The sequence below is a fragment of the Tachypleus tridentatus genome, chromosome 11 (assembly GCF_004210375.1).
Source record: "Tachypleus tridentatus isolate NWPU-2018 chromosome 11, ASM421037v1, whole genome shotgun sequence".
Lineage (NCBI taxonomy): Eukaryota > Metazoa > Arthropoda > Merostomata > Xiphosura > Limulidae > Tachypleus > Tachypleus tridentatus.
In genome coordinates this window covers 92,092,090-92,107,608 of record NC_134835.1, presented here as the reverse complement: position 1 = coordinate 92,107,608, position 15,519 = coordinate 92,092,090, and positions in this window count along the sequence as shown.

The window sequence follows — 15,519 nt, the reverse complement described above, 5'->3', positions numbered from 1 at the left end:
CCAACAATACAGTCATGTTCTTTGACCTTATCAATTTTTATATAAACCATTAACAGCCTTAAAATTTTTAACACCTCCCATAATATCAGGAGTTTGTGTAGACCAAGCTAGGATTTTGCGTGTTCCATTGTCCGCTACCAGGTGTCGTTTCACCATGTTTATTACTTGCTCATGATCACTGTCTTGCTGGAAGATAATTCTTTGCTCCACAGATCTTATTCCTAAAGGATTGACATAACTGATAAGAATTTACCTGTACTTGTCGTTGTCTCCACAACAGGCAGTTACCGTTCATTCTACAAAGTTTCATCGTTGATTGGGATGTATTGTTTAGGTCCACCAGCATGATTTGCTTTAAATGTTGAATGTTGACTGTCATGCTGTATTCTTTAATGCCATCAAATGAACTGCCGTTGATTGTTACCAAATTAATTTGATTCTGTATTATCGATAAAGAGTATTATCCTATTGCTGTGATCATTCTATTGTCTGAGATCTGTGGTCCTTCAGTTTTTTTTAGTTATCTTTCTTTTGTAATGGTGTTTTGAGCAGCTTTACATCCACTGAGGTCACTTTGTGCTAATTCGTGTTTTACTGATTTTGAGGTAACAAGTATACCTATACTTACAGTTAGCTCATTAACAAGATCTCTACTGAATTGTGTATTAATCTTGTTGGAAAATATCATAAATTGGATACATGTCGACATTTATTTAACTTGTAAATCTAACTTACAACAAGTTAACTCAGTTTTAGGCTATTTGAAATCGTAATACGTGACACACGTATCACGTAAAATAAGATTGAGTTATTAAACGTATCATCTGAAAAGTTTGGATTTATACCTCAAGCTCTTTTACTATTGAGAATATTAGTGTAACGTACTTTCTTAGGAGCTTCAGTTGAGGTTATACTGAACAACTCATCTCAATCTATCGCAAGAAGTAGTCTTCAAGAGTTTGATTAATATACAATTGTCATATGAAATTTATGTTCTGGCTTCCATGAATGCTTTCACTACACTTCTACTAGGAATAATACGACTACCTACACATTTATAAGTATTATCATTGTATGACATTGTTTGATTAGTTTGAAACAGGAAATCAGAGTGTAAAATATCAGCAGTTTCGTAAAATTTGTATTTTATACCTATTATATTCAATATTTCTATGATTATTTCCAATAAAATATATCTATTTCACTCACTTATTGTGATTTATATATGAAAGACATCAGGCATTCCACAGAAAGAGGAACAGGCGTGGTTTCGAAGGAAGAGTAACGAAAGTGAATAAGGAATCGAAATGGAACTATAATTTTTATGTTTAGTTTTTATTGGTAATATTTAATTTAAAGTTCCTATTCAGCTTGCCTTCACACCTACCATTTACTCGCCTCTTTAGGGCTAGCATTTCCGTAAATACTCATGAAGCTCCAACCAATAAAGGTTTACTGTTTCATTAAACATCTTTTGCTTTTCTTCTCTGTAAACGATTAAAAGGTTACAGTGTGTTACAGATCCACCATTCCTTGCCCATTATCAGTGAACTACGACAGCTGAAACAATTACAAAAAAATGAATATTCTGTGAATTAATTATTGCTTAAAAATTAGTTTTGTTTAATATTTTGTCCCTTGAAGTAGCATAAACGTATATCTGAAAAAACACCTCCAATATTTAGTATCAAAATTATAGAAATCTATACACGGTATGTTTGTGTATATAATATATACCAATATAATCATAATACGGAGGTAACACGATCTTTTTCTCTGTGTGTATGTGCTATATTTCAATAAATAAACTTCGTAATTCAGTTCAAACTACGTCATCGTTTTTCGTCGTTTACAACACACAAAATGTGATTTCTCTGTTACGACATAACTAGGTGTGTGTGTTTGTGTGCTGATTTCACAATTTATTATAATTAGGCCTACTTTTGTTTCAAAGTATCTACAAGTAATACCTTTTTTTCATGCACCTAAAATTTCTATGATAAAGAAATGTGGAGGTAAATTAATTTAGGATATTATACTTTAACTTATATATGTATATGTCATTTATCAACTGAAATATATAGTTCTAATGTTTGCTTGTAGTTAAGCACAAAGCTACATAATGGGCTATCTGTGGTCTGCCCACCACGGGTATCGAAACCCGTTTTTTAGTGTTTTCGTCCGCTGACATTCCGCTGTGTCACTGCAGAGACATCAGTCTAATGTGTGATACATAACAAAAGTAACTACTAAACTGTACCTTGAAGGTTTAAGGATATTAATATGCATTTAAAAAAAAACACTAAAACTTTGTTCAGTTACAACGTCTTAGTCAATTAAAGCTGTTAAAATATCTGCACAGTTGGCAGTAGTAACATAGACTAGCGACTCTTTTCCAAATGAACATCAGTATTCCGCCAAGAGGTTAGAATATAACTGATAATGATATAGATGAACGAGCATACCGTCAAGTGGTTAAACCATCCATAGACTTAACAGCGATGTTGGTTATCTTTCCAAGTGGTTAAAAGTTCAACACAGTTAACAGCGATGTTGGTTATCTTTTCAAGTGGTTAAAAGTTCAACACAGTTAGTAGTAGCGTTGGTTATCTTTTCAAGTGGTTAAAAGTTCAACACAATTAGCAGTGATGTTGGTTATATTTTCAAGTGGTTAAAAGTTCAACATAGCAGTGATGTTGGTTATCTTTTCAAGTGGTTTGAAGTTTAACAGAGTTAGCAGTGACATGTTTTTACTGGTGTTTTTTATGTTCTTGTTTTCAATTTCTACAGAAAACAAAAACATACACACACACTTTTCTGATATCTAAATTGCATTGTCGATGGAAATACATTGGCCACGCCCAACATAACAATGAGCCGATGCGTGAGAGCAGACCGAAGGTAGAAAGAAATTGGAACGACTCGGTGTTGCTTCCAAGAACCGAGAATTTATTCTCGTAGGAATAGTTAGTTGACCTTCACCTTCTTTCTTTCTCTCCTGTTAAATATTTATGTTTTATTCAAAACATGAAATATTTAAATTTGATAAAATCAGCTCATAAACAGAAATTATCCGTAAATGTTGTTTATTCAAGTAAACACAAATTGAATGTTCTTACTACTTTAAATAGTTTTCATATATGTTATTTCATTCTGTTTTTGTAAAACTCGTGAACTTAATTAGCTTTTCCTGTTCTTTTTCTAATTAGTCATATATCTAGTTTTTACACAGCAACTATAAGACGTTTAGCTGAACACTGTTTTTACTAATTAAGTTTACTTTTACCGAGAAAAGTCATTCTTGTTTTGGTCATTATATCTTATCTAATTACTTTGAGTTTTCCTTTTCAGTTTCAAATTTAGAAGCATACGTTTGAGAAATAGATTTATTTTTTATCCTTAGTACACATTTACTTACATACGAATTTAACCCTATATCTGCGAGTTATTTCCAGGAATACAAAGAATGTTCTACGAAGTTACTCTACCATTACTTGCCTAAAATAGTTCTCTGTAATCTTTGAAACCATTATAACTTGGCAAAAATATCTCCCTTATATTCTCTTGCTACCCGCTAGTACAGCGGTATGTCTCCGGATTTACAACGCTAAAATCAGGGGTTCGATTCACCGCGGTGGGCTGAGCAGATAGCCCGATGTGGCTTTGCTACAAGAAAACACTCAAACACACACCCTTATATTCTCAAACATCATCATGACTTGTCTTGTATAACCTCTGAAGTTATCACAGCAGATAAAAAAAGTCTCCTTTATATTCTCTGAATTTATAGTATTTAGCAAAAATATTTCCGTTTTATTCTCTGAATTCATTATATCTCGCCAAAAAAAAATATCCTGTATATAATATTCTCTTACGTCATCATAACTCTTCAAAAATATATTTTTTAAATATTCTTAGGAGTTATAATAACTTAGCAAAAAGTATATCTTTTATCATAATAACTTGGCATAAATGTCTCCTTTATATTCTCCAAAGTTATCATAAGTCGGCAATTTTTTCCCCTGAAATCATTATAACTCGACAAAAAAGTTATCCTTTATGTTCTCTGAAATCATCGTAAGTCGGCAAAAATATCGCTTTTATGTTGTGGAGACAAGCAACGATAGGTAAGTTTAAGATAAAGCTTGGTAACTACTATATGAATAATAAGAAGTGGCTTTAAAGTTTTTATTCTTATTGGTTTATTTGTTAATGCTTTTATTTCATTTATTTATTATTATTTTCAATATTTTTAATTTAGTTTAGAGGATGGGTCAGCCTAGATGGATCAATAGGTCTCTTGCTGTCCCTAAACACTGTGTTATGTATGCTACATTATATTCTCTGAAGTCATCATAGCTCGGCAAAAATATATCCTTTATATTCTCTTAAATAATTACAGCTCGGTAAAATTGTCGCTTTTGTACTCTCAGAATTTATCATGACTGCACCTTAAGAAAGAACTATGAGAAATTCTAGTGTATATGAATATTCACAGTACAAGGTAGGAAAACATGTAAATACTTTACAGATTTATTTGAAACTGTAAGAACAATATAATCAAACACAGTTAAAAAACTGTCTAGTGAGCGTCATAAAAGGTAATATAGTTTCATCTTATAAACATATTAAAATATCGAAGTCATAATATGATTCTTACGAAACGTTAAACACATTCACTACTCGATCAATTCCAGGTTCTTATTTAAATAACGTGAACTGATATTTAAACCTTTTTAAATATTTTCTTACAGTTGTCGTAAGCTTAACTTAATAGTGATTTGAGAAACAGTTCCATAAACGTTAGTTAACAACAGGCAACACAACGTTTAACGATATATGTATATAATAGTTGGACCGAACATTCATTGGGTGAGTATAGGGATCAGAAGATGCAAAGTTTACGCCTTGAGATAACAAAACACAATATTTAAAGGCTGCGTGCGTTATAAGGAGTGTTCGATAATCTTCAAAAAAGAAAAAAAGGAGTAGTAATATAATATTTTAACAGCAGTTAAAAATTAGCTAAAAATAACTTACTTCTACCAGTGATTTTCATTTAACAAAAATTATAAAGAAAACGGCCGGCAAAAACGAAACTTAAAACAATACGTTAACGAAATAGAAACTAAAACTTAAAAACAAAATGTTTAAGAATTAGTGAGAATGAAAAACTATAATTTTTGTTAAGAAAAAAAAAAATCCGTATTTTGTCCATCGTTACTGCCGCTAAATTAATCAGTTGCTCGTATTGTGCTGTAGGTGTGCGCTACAAGAGCGTAAATAACGATAACCAAATGCACATTAGGTATAAGACAGCACAAACTATATAGAGTACAAATTTGCTGTTTGCATTACCAATGGCCCGGCATGGCCAAGCGTGTTGAGGCGTGCGACTCGTAATCTGAGGGTCGCGGCTTCGCATCCCGGTCGCGCCAAACATGCTCGCCCTTTCAGCCGTGGGGGCGTTATAATGTGACGATCAATCCCACTATTCGTTGGTAAAAGAGTAGCCCAAGAGTTGGCTGTGGGTGGTGATGACTAGCTGCCTTCTCTCTAGTCTTACACTGCTAAATTAGGGAGGGTTAGCACAGATAGCCCTCGAGTAGCTTTGTTTTCAAAAACAAACAAAAACAAAAGCATTACCTATAGTGTGTTCACATAGAACAACAGAATTATTTATTCATATATTTGCCACTCTCACATCCGTTGTTTGTTAGGCCTAAAGGGAAGTATAAATTGAATGACATATGGATAATGCTGCACATACACACGTAATCATCGACAAAAATGCTTAAAGTTTTATTTCGTTTTATGCTTAGGAAACACATACTACCGCAACATCCCAGAATGAGGCGACGCGTGTGTTTCTTACAGCGAAGCGACACCGAGCAATCTGCTATGCCCACCGAGGGGAGTTGAACCCTTAATTTTAGCAGTGTAAATGCGAAGAGTTACTGCTGTCGCAGGGGAAACGACGCCAATATTATTTGATAGTGAAGTCAAACTAAACCACAGTTGGTTGTAAACAAATTTTATTTTCAGTTATAAACGTTCCAAAAAAATACCGGAATAGCGTTCCGCTACAACTCGAATGCTCTTTATAGGAGTAACAATCACTTCTGTTATTCAGTTCAAAAACAGTCAAAGTAGTATCCATGTGGTGGTAGGTGATGCTGACTGGCTGGCTTTATTCTGGTCAGTAGTTCAAAATTAAGGACAGTTAGACCTGAATTCTTGAGGGTTCTTATGTGGCCAGTTAGTCCGTGTGTCACATAATGTTTTATTGAAATACCATATCAATGAAGATGGAATAAAAATGTGTAGCAAAGTTGTTTATAAATACAAACCCAGTTGCAGTAAAATACAATATTTAGTTCCACAGGTGCTCTGTTTAAAGAGTAAATAAAACCAAAATCAAGAGAACAAATATTTTTATTTCTTGCTTTTGAAGTTCATGTGTCATGTTGTGTTGTAGCCTACAAAGTGCATAATGCTTTTTTATCTCTGACACGCTCACATTTTACTGACGTCAAGACAGTAGAAAATTTAACGTTAAACGTCCCTTATGTGACGTTATTTTAGTTTCTACTGTCTGACTGACAGACAACAAACTTCTGCAGAGTGGTGCGAGTGGTTAAAACAGGTGATCTGTCAAGATGGTCTTTAGACCCTCTTTTCGAATAAATGAATCTTGTAATATTGGACTATAAAGTTTAGTTGAACAAAAGACACGAAAGTAAAGCATAACATTTTTGTCCCCCTTGTTACTTTCTACAGCTCTTATTTTAATAGAATAAAGCATTTTCAAGAACATTAGAAGTGTGTAGAAAACTGTTAACAGAGTCGTTCAGTTTAATAAAGTAACCAAAACATTTCACGTTTCTTCTTCTAACGTTATCAACCACCATAACATTTATTGTTGAGGAGGGGAATCTTTGAAGTCGGCATCCTGTGGTGAAACATTCTTAACCTCATGTTTCTTGGCACTCTCTCGTGCGATAGTAAATCTTGTGGAATGAATAGAAGTACCACTAATGTGAGAATGCATTTTGTTGTTGTTGTAGTTCTGTTTCTATCTTTAGTCTCTGGATGTCTAGCACAAAACAAAATAAATTTATTACCAAACATGACCACATGCACATTCCGTACTCAACTCACTTAACGTAAAATTTGTTTTGAAATTCCGTATAAACATGACTACATGTGCATATTCACATTCCGTGTTCAACTCACATGTTAACGTGAAACTTGTTTTGGAATTATTTAATGAGATGATCACACGTACCTATTGAGATTTCGTGGATAGCCAACCGACTTAATGACGTAACATTTGTTTTGAAATTATTTACAAACATGATCACATGTACATATCGACAATTCATGGATAACCAATTCAATCACTGACGTAAAATTTGTTTTTAAATTCTTTATATATATGATCACACATGCATGTTGACATTTCATGTCCGATTCGTTTAACAACGTAAAGTTTGTTTTGAAATTCATTACCAAATATTTTTGGTGTCCAAATATTATATCAACATAAAATTTTATACGCAACATGACCAATGAATACTTGAGTCCCAAATATGTTATCTACGTAGAACTGTCTTTATTAAAGTTCTTTACTCAATATGCTCATATGTCTTTGATGTCCAAGTCTCATATTTACAAAGTTTTCTTTTATACCTAAATATTAAGGCCTATTTATTCTTGTTGTTTTCCTTGTATGACAATATGTTAAGCAACTTACCCGTAAAGACTCCTTTCTTGGAACTGCACATCTAAAGATTAGTATATAATATTTTTTTCTTAAAATTAGTGAGTTAGTGTTAGTAAAATATTAGATTTACTTTCACAAGGAGCTCTGTTTCAGGAATAAATAAAACCAAAATTAACATTTTAAAATATCTCTATTTCTTGCTTTTAAAGCTCACATGTTGTGTTTTGTTGTAACTAATAAAGTGCATAATTCTTCACATAATTTCTGACATTCTCACGTTTTACTGACGTCACGATAGTATAAAATGACTACAATTTACTCATAAGTGACTAATCATGCTCGTGTAGGACGCCATCATCATTGAGTGATTCGTGTTGTAAACATTGTTATATCACAACATTGAAAAGTCTTGTCAGTGACCTTTAATTACAGGTGCCAAATATTTTAACTCCTTAGCGTGGATGGTAAATGATAAATTGCTGCTGTCTGGCTGCCTTAACTACGGCAAGTAGTTAAAAATTAGTGAAAGCAACATCTCTAAGCAGAATACCATTTTATCTTTTTATTAAGAAGAAAGTTATTTGGAATTATTCAAAAAACTACGCAAAGCTACGTGGTGCTCGGTCCACCACGGGTATCAAAACCCTGATTTTAGCGAAATAAGTCCACAAACATACCGCTATGCCACTGATGGGAATAAAAGAAAGACAGTAGCTATATTTTTTCGTTTTCTCTCATGGGGGTCATAGATTAAAAATAATGAAAAAAGTAAAAATGTTTCTGTCATTGTTTTTGAGTCATGCATTTATATAACCAATGACTTTGCCAGATGTCAGTTTGCAGTTTGCTTTGTAACGTGTCGTGCATCATAACTCATCCTATCGTATTTCCAGAGCTGTCATTATAACTACAGAGAAATGCGTGAGTAATAAGAGTCGAAGGCAGAAATCTACTCAAAGAGTTTATAAGGTTACAGTGAGACTATTTAAACGCTTAATCATTTGCACGACTAAATACTTCATTTTACGAGTTACACAACACACTTGTTCTCGTATTCACGTGCATTGTAGTTGGCAGAGGATTCTTGTTCAGTTTAACTTGTCTTTGGCAAAATGTATTTTCGTTCATTCATCTGGTTATTTTCACCTATGGTATTTTTAGCAAAGAAATACACACAAAGTACTTTATTTCGTTAGCATCCCACTTATGTTTATGTACTACTACATTTTATATACTGATGTAACCTATTGATTCAAATTCACTCATAAGTGTCTGCAATAAGAAAATAATTTTCCAACACTAGAGGTTCCTACCAGTATTCAACAGATCATCACGAAAATGTGTTTATAGTAAAACACGAAGATAAACAATGGGCTATCTGTGTTCTGCCCACCACGAGTATCAAAACCTGATTTATAGCGTTGTAAATCCGTAAACATACCACTGTGTCACTGGGGGCATCACGAAAGATGACCAAATATTGAAGTGTATGAAGATAAAAGTTAAAATTTCATCATCATCATGTGTCGTCTTTCTCAGGAAGGTTGGCTGTACAATCCTTCACTTTTGTCTGTTCTGTAGTTTCTCAGGAAGGTTGGCTGTACAATCCTTCACTTCTGTCTGATCTGCACTTTCTCAGGAAGGTTGGCTGTATAATCCTTCACTTCTGTATGTTCTGTACTTTCTCAGGAAGGTTGGCTGTACAATTCTTCACTTCTGTCTATTTTGTACTTTTCTCACCAGGTTTTTACATTTTGTTATCACAGTTTACTTTACTATGTATTATCCAATCTTTGCCTATATATCCTTTCCCTTTGACTCTCTAGTAGGACTCGCTGCTTGTTGTCTTGTCTCATAATATGACGAAAATATTCTAACTTTACTCTTCTTGATGGTTGGTGCACACACACACAAAAGTTAAAATTTAATAATAACGTAAACTAACATTCTACTAGTTTTCAATGAAGAAAATGTCATCAATGTTTCTGCAGTGAGTGCTAGCGTGGACAAAATTAGTAGCTTGAATATTCGTTTATTTCTGAATATAGTATCAGTAAGTATTATTATTATTAAATGTAAATACCTAAGAAACTTATACTTTTAATTGTTACTTTGTATAACTGGACGAGTAAAGAAAGCGACGAGTAAATATTATTACCATTTTATATGGATATATATATATATAATATGTGTTTGTTTCCACCTTAACTTCTGCGAGCCAACTGGACTAATCCCTGTAAACACTATGTAAACTATGGAAAATGTTCTGAAGGAGTCAAAATTGAGCTTATCCCTATTTGTATTTTGTAAAACTTCATTACTCCCAGCCTATTGAGTCAATCTCAAACAATCTTGGCAAGTTGACGCTTTACATAATGTTGAATATTCTAAAGGACTTCGAGGTCAACTAAGAATGTTTTTCTCATGATCAATGAGATGTTGGGTGTTCAAGGGTGGTATCACCTCAACACCTTTATTTGTTGGTAGACAGAAAACAAATTGTAAATGTTTATGAAGAAACTTTGTTATAAACTTAAAATTTTGAGGTAAAGTTAACAGTTTAATTTGTAACGTGTCGTGCATCATAACTCATCCTATCGTATTTCCAGAGCTGTCATTATAACTACAAGGAAATACATCAGTAACAGGACTCGAAGAGAGAAATCTACTCGAATGTTTTATGCTGTCAAACTTACATTGTTTTAATATTCTTTAAACATTCTCCGTCAGTTTAGAAGTATTTCATCTTGTATGTGTTTATATATAGATTTATATCCTAAACATCTATAGTTGACAAATAGGTAAAGCTAGCTTTTCTGGTAACAATTATGATTTAAACGCCGATGACTGATGAAATACTAAAAAATTACTAGATCTATAATTGTCATAAAAACAAGTTAATTTTTTCACATTTCTCTTAATTTTCCCATTTCAGCTCAAAGTCAGAGATGTGTCAAAAATAACGTTTCGGATTTTTATTTTATGCGCTATTAGAGTGTACTCATCCCCAATCTTAACACAGTCTTAATGAGACCTATCATCCAGAATTATTACACACAACCCTAATGATTTGTATTAATAAACGTATGTATGTCAGTATAAGGTTACCAAATACACGTTATCGTAAAAACGCGCTCCACGTTTTTGAGGCGTGTGTACACTATAAAAGTAACAGTCAAATCCCAATAGTGAGCCCAACAGCAGCAACACAAGAGGTGTTCGTGGGTTCTGTTGACTAGCTGCCTTTCGTTTAATGCTGTAGTCTACCGATTAAAAATTATGGTTGGCTATGTGCAAGTAACCTTTTTTAATATATCGCAGCCTCACAGTGACACAGAGGCATGTCTACGGAATTACACCGCTAAAAATTGGGTTTCGATACCTATGGTGTGCAAAGCACAGATAACCCATTGTGTAGCTTTGTGCTTCAATATAAAAACAAAGAAACTTTTTATAGGTTTGCGCGTAATTTCTAATACAAGTATTCTTTTACTTACACGCCAAAGTATAATTAGATGCTTTTTTGGAAAATTTAATTTTTAATTGAAAGTGTATTTTGGAATATGCATTGTTTATTTGTTTGAACAACTTGGCGACACATTTTGGCATACATATTGTTCGTTTGAAAAACTGGGTGACACATTTTGGTATATATGTTGTTTACTTGTTTGAACAACTGGATAACACATTCTGGTATATATATTGTTTGTATGTTTGAAAAACTGGGTGACACATTCTGGAATATATATTGTTTGTTTGTTTGAATAACTGGGTGACACATTCTGGTACATAATCAAGCTACATCAGCAATTACACCTTAAACTTATTATTGTTACAGATGGCTAGAGCGCTCGACTCTTAACCTGAAAGTCGCGGGTTCGAATCACCGTCACTCCCAACATTCTCGCCTTTTCAGCCGTAAAGACGTTAAAATGTCACAATCAATCCCACTATTAGTCGGTAAAAGAGTATCCAAAGTAGTTACTTTCTCTCTAATCTTACAGTGTTAAATTAGGGACGGCTAACGCAGATAGTCCTCGTGTAGCGTTGCGCGAAATTCACAGCAAACAAACAAACTATTTCGAAGATTTATTTCTTTTTGTTACAGTAACTTTTTATCACTCTGAAAGGTTTTGACTGCGTAAACTTACAAAGAGTCAGTTTATTTGGTTTCTACTTTGATTGAAGGTATGGAACTCTCGATTTTATTAATTCCCAACAAAAGTAAGTTTACAATGAAGGTTCAGTAAAAGTATAATTTACAAGTGAGTTAATATCGTAAACAGGGGTCCGATTACCCTCGTGGACTCAACAGATAGCCTGCTTTGACTTTTATGTAAGAAAACACACACACATACAAACATCGTAAAATATAATGCGTAATTAAAAACGGTGCACCAAACAAATTATTAGCCAGTTGTTTATCATTATTATATGCCTGTATCAGTGTGGTAAATCTTTAGTTCGAAAATTCTGCTTGTGTATTTCGACTTTTTAATGATTAAATTGTTTATTTTCTTAAAATTATGTTTTATCTATAAGCTATTTCAAATAGGAAATAAACCATCGACACATAGGTAACTATGTTAAGTTGTCATATAACCCCTTTTGCTGGAAGAGAAGGGGTGTATACAGTTATTATAGAAATAAAAAATAAGCTATATTCTATCACTTATTAGATCATGGAGGAAAGCTTACTGCTAGTGACGTGATCAACTCATTAGTTTGTGAGAAAACGTTTGTTTTTCTTCAGAATGTTTACATTAGATAAACTGAATGAACGTTATACAAAAAACATACAAATACATACAGATATTTTCCTAAAAGACATTTTGTGTGGTGGGCCATGTTTAATAATTTTATAAACTTAATCCACTCCTGATAGTTTGGAGTGAAGATCTTAAAGATTTTCCTAGTAGTTCAAATGGTTGTTTTAAAGCTACCACAAGTAGATGAAACTCCTTACATCGAACATACGTACACTGTACGTTGAAATCACAGTCACCTTCTTTGTATTAGAATCAAGTCTTGTAATTCGATAACTAAACTCTTACTTTATTTAACTTTATACTATGAATGGAAAACTGAGAATGACATTATATTCCAGGGAAATGTGTACTTATTCATAAGAGAAGAACATCGCCACTCATTGACATTAATAGTATTATGAGAGTCTGCCAGTGGCAGCGCAATGCTGCAATTAGACATGTATTACTAAACCACGTCCGACAAGTAGTATCGAGCTAAACAAACGAACCAATATCCTAGTGGACTCTAAAAATAACATTAACACTTTTTAGAGAATATTAATTATAAGGTGGAAAACGAAAAAAAAATGAAAATTGAGGTATAGAGGTACAGTGTATTTAAATAAACACTAACCACTTTTACCAAAATTTCACATATGACTGATCATATAACTTTCTTTTTACGAGTGTTCTTATCAAGGCAGAAAAGCAACTTTTCAAGGGATACGACAAAAATTATCTGTTGTTAGTTGAGTAGCTGAGTTATTTGGAGATATTGATCAAATGTGAACAACTGTTAAAGATAAAATTATAAATATTTAAGATAAACGTATTCCTTATAGAAAAAAAAGGGTGGCTGAAATTAAAATCCAGGTTGGATCATCAAGGTTATAAGAAATAAATTAAAGAAACATCACAAATTAGAGAAATTCTAATTATCTAGTTTGACGGGTGATTTAGCAAATTATAGAAAGTGAAGAATGTTGGTCAAATACGGAATATGGACATCAAAGAGGTTGTATGAAAATATAAGAATTACTATAAAGATTTTTAAGAGTAAACAAAATGTTAGGATGCGAATAAGACCTCTGAGGCATGATATAGGAATGCTTGTATCTGATGGTTATGAAATGTCTAGATTATTAAATTCAGCTTTTTTTTTTCTCAGATTCTACAAATGAAAGTTTAAGTAATATTTCTCATTTGAACAGTTGATAGATGGAAACAAGATTAAACAAGATGATCTCGTTAATTTTGAGCTTCTTAAGACGATTCGGACTTTTAAAGAAAGATAAGGCTTCTGGACCAGATAATATTTTACCGGGGGTTTTGAAGTAGATTAAGGATTGGATATATGAGCTACTTGTTACTATTTTTTGCCCTTTAATACACAGAGAATTGGAAGACTAATGTTACGCCTATATTTGAGGGAAATGAAAAAAATATCCTAGTAATTATAAGTGTGTTAACCTTACATCAGTTGCGGAAACGTTTTGAAGAGTCTGATAAAAGATGCATTGCAAAGTCATTTAACAAAGTTTAGAATTTTATTAGATAGTCAACGTTGTTTTACTAAGGGAGAATCTTGCCTTAAAATATTTAGACATTATTTGAAAACGATACTGCCTACGTAAATAAAGGTAAGAATGTAGGTTTGATGTATCTGGATTTTCAGAAAGCATTTGACAAGGTGTCACATAAGAGGTTTATAAATAAGCTACTTCTATGAGTGTGTGAGATAAATTTGCAAACTGGATAGAGTAGTGACTTGATGGAAGAAAGCAGGGTGTTGTTATAAATAGAGTTCAATCAAACTGGATTAACACTCCGAATAGTGTACCTCATGGCTCAGTCTTAGGACCATTTACTCTGTTTGATTTACATTAATGACAAATGACGGAATGGTCAATAAAGTACTTACATTTGTTGATGATATTAAGGTTTTGGGTGTTGGTAGCTGTAAGGAAGATGTTGCTACTTTACAAAATTAAAATCATTTACATCATTTAGTGAGTTTTAGTGAATTGGGCGAATAAGTGGCAGATGGGTTTTATTTATAATAAAGGCAAGTTAATGCATCCGATTCATTATAATTTGAATTATAAGTACAATTTGGATGAGAATAAGCGTAACAGCGTTATGAAATAAAGCGATCATAGTGTAGTAATTGATCAGCATCTTAAGCCATCCAAGTAGTGTGTTGTTGTTAGTGGTAGGACAAATAAGCTTTTAGATTGTATCTGCAGAAATATTGAATACAAGTCTAAAGAGGTTATAATTTCATTGGGTAAGCCATCGGTTATACCACATTTTAAGTGTTGTGTTCAGTCTTAGGCTTTAGGAAATATATTGCATTCTTGGAAAGGATTTGGCGAAGGGTTACTAGGATGGTGCCTGTGATGAAAGGGTTGTCATATGAGGAGAGGTTAAGACTTCTGAAATTGTTTCCTCTTGAAAAAAAAAAAGAGTTAAAGTAGATCAGATTGAGAACTCTAAGATTGTAAAGAGAATAGATAGTGTTGATGCATTATCTTTTTCATACTTAACGATGGTAATAGTAAGACCAGAGGATACAAATATAAATCGTGACAGGGTAGGAGTCATCTTCGTTGAGATAGTTTTATTTTTCTCACAGGGTGGTTGGCCTTTGTAGCGGGTTGCCTTCGGATGTTATGGAAGCAGTAAATTTAAATGAGTTTAATAGAAAGCTTGATAACTATATGAATGATAAATAACGTGTTTTGTGTTTTTTTTACCTTTCATTTAAAAGTTTTAGTATAGAGGATGGAACATACTAGATGGACCAATATTTTATCCCTAAACATTATATTATCTTAAATTATTTTAAAATTACTGACACTTTTAACAAATAAATTTAAATTGCTAGACCTCACAATACACAAATGCAACATTGAATACTTATTTTATTAGGTACTAGCAGTTCCAAATTAGTCTACCTAAATCCCAGGAGTCTCTAAACTGACAGTGTAACCCGTCTATTAATATATAATGCCATTTTAGCTGAAAAATATCTACATCAATATA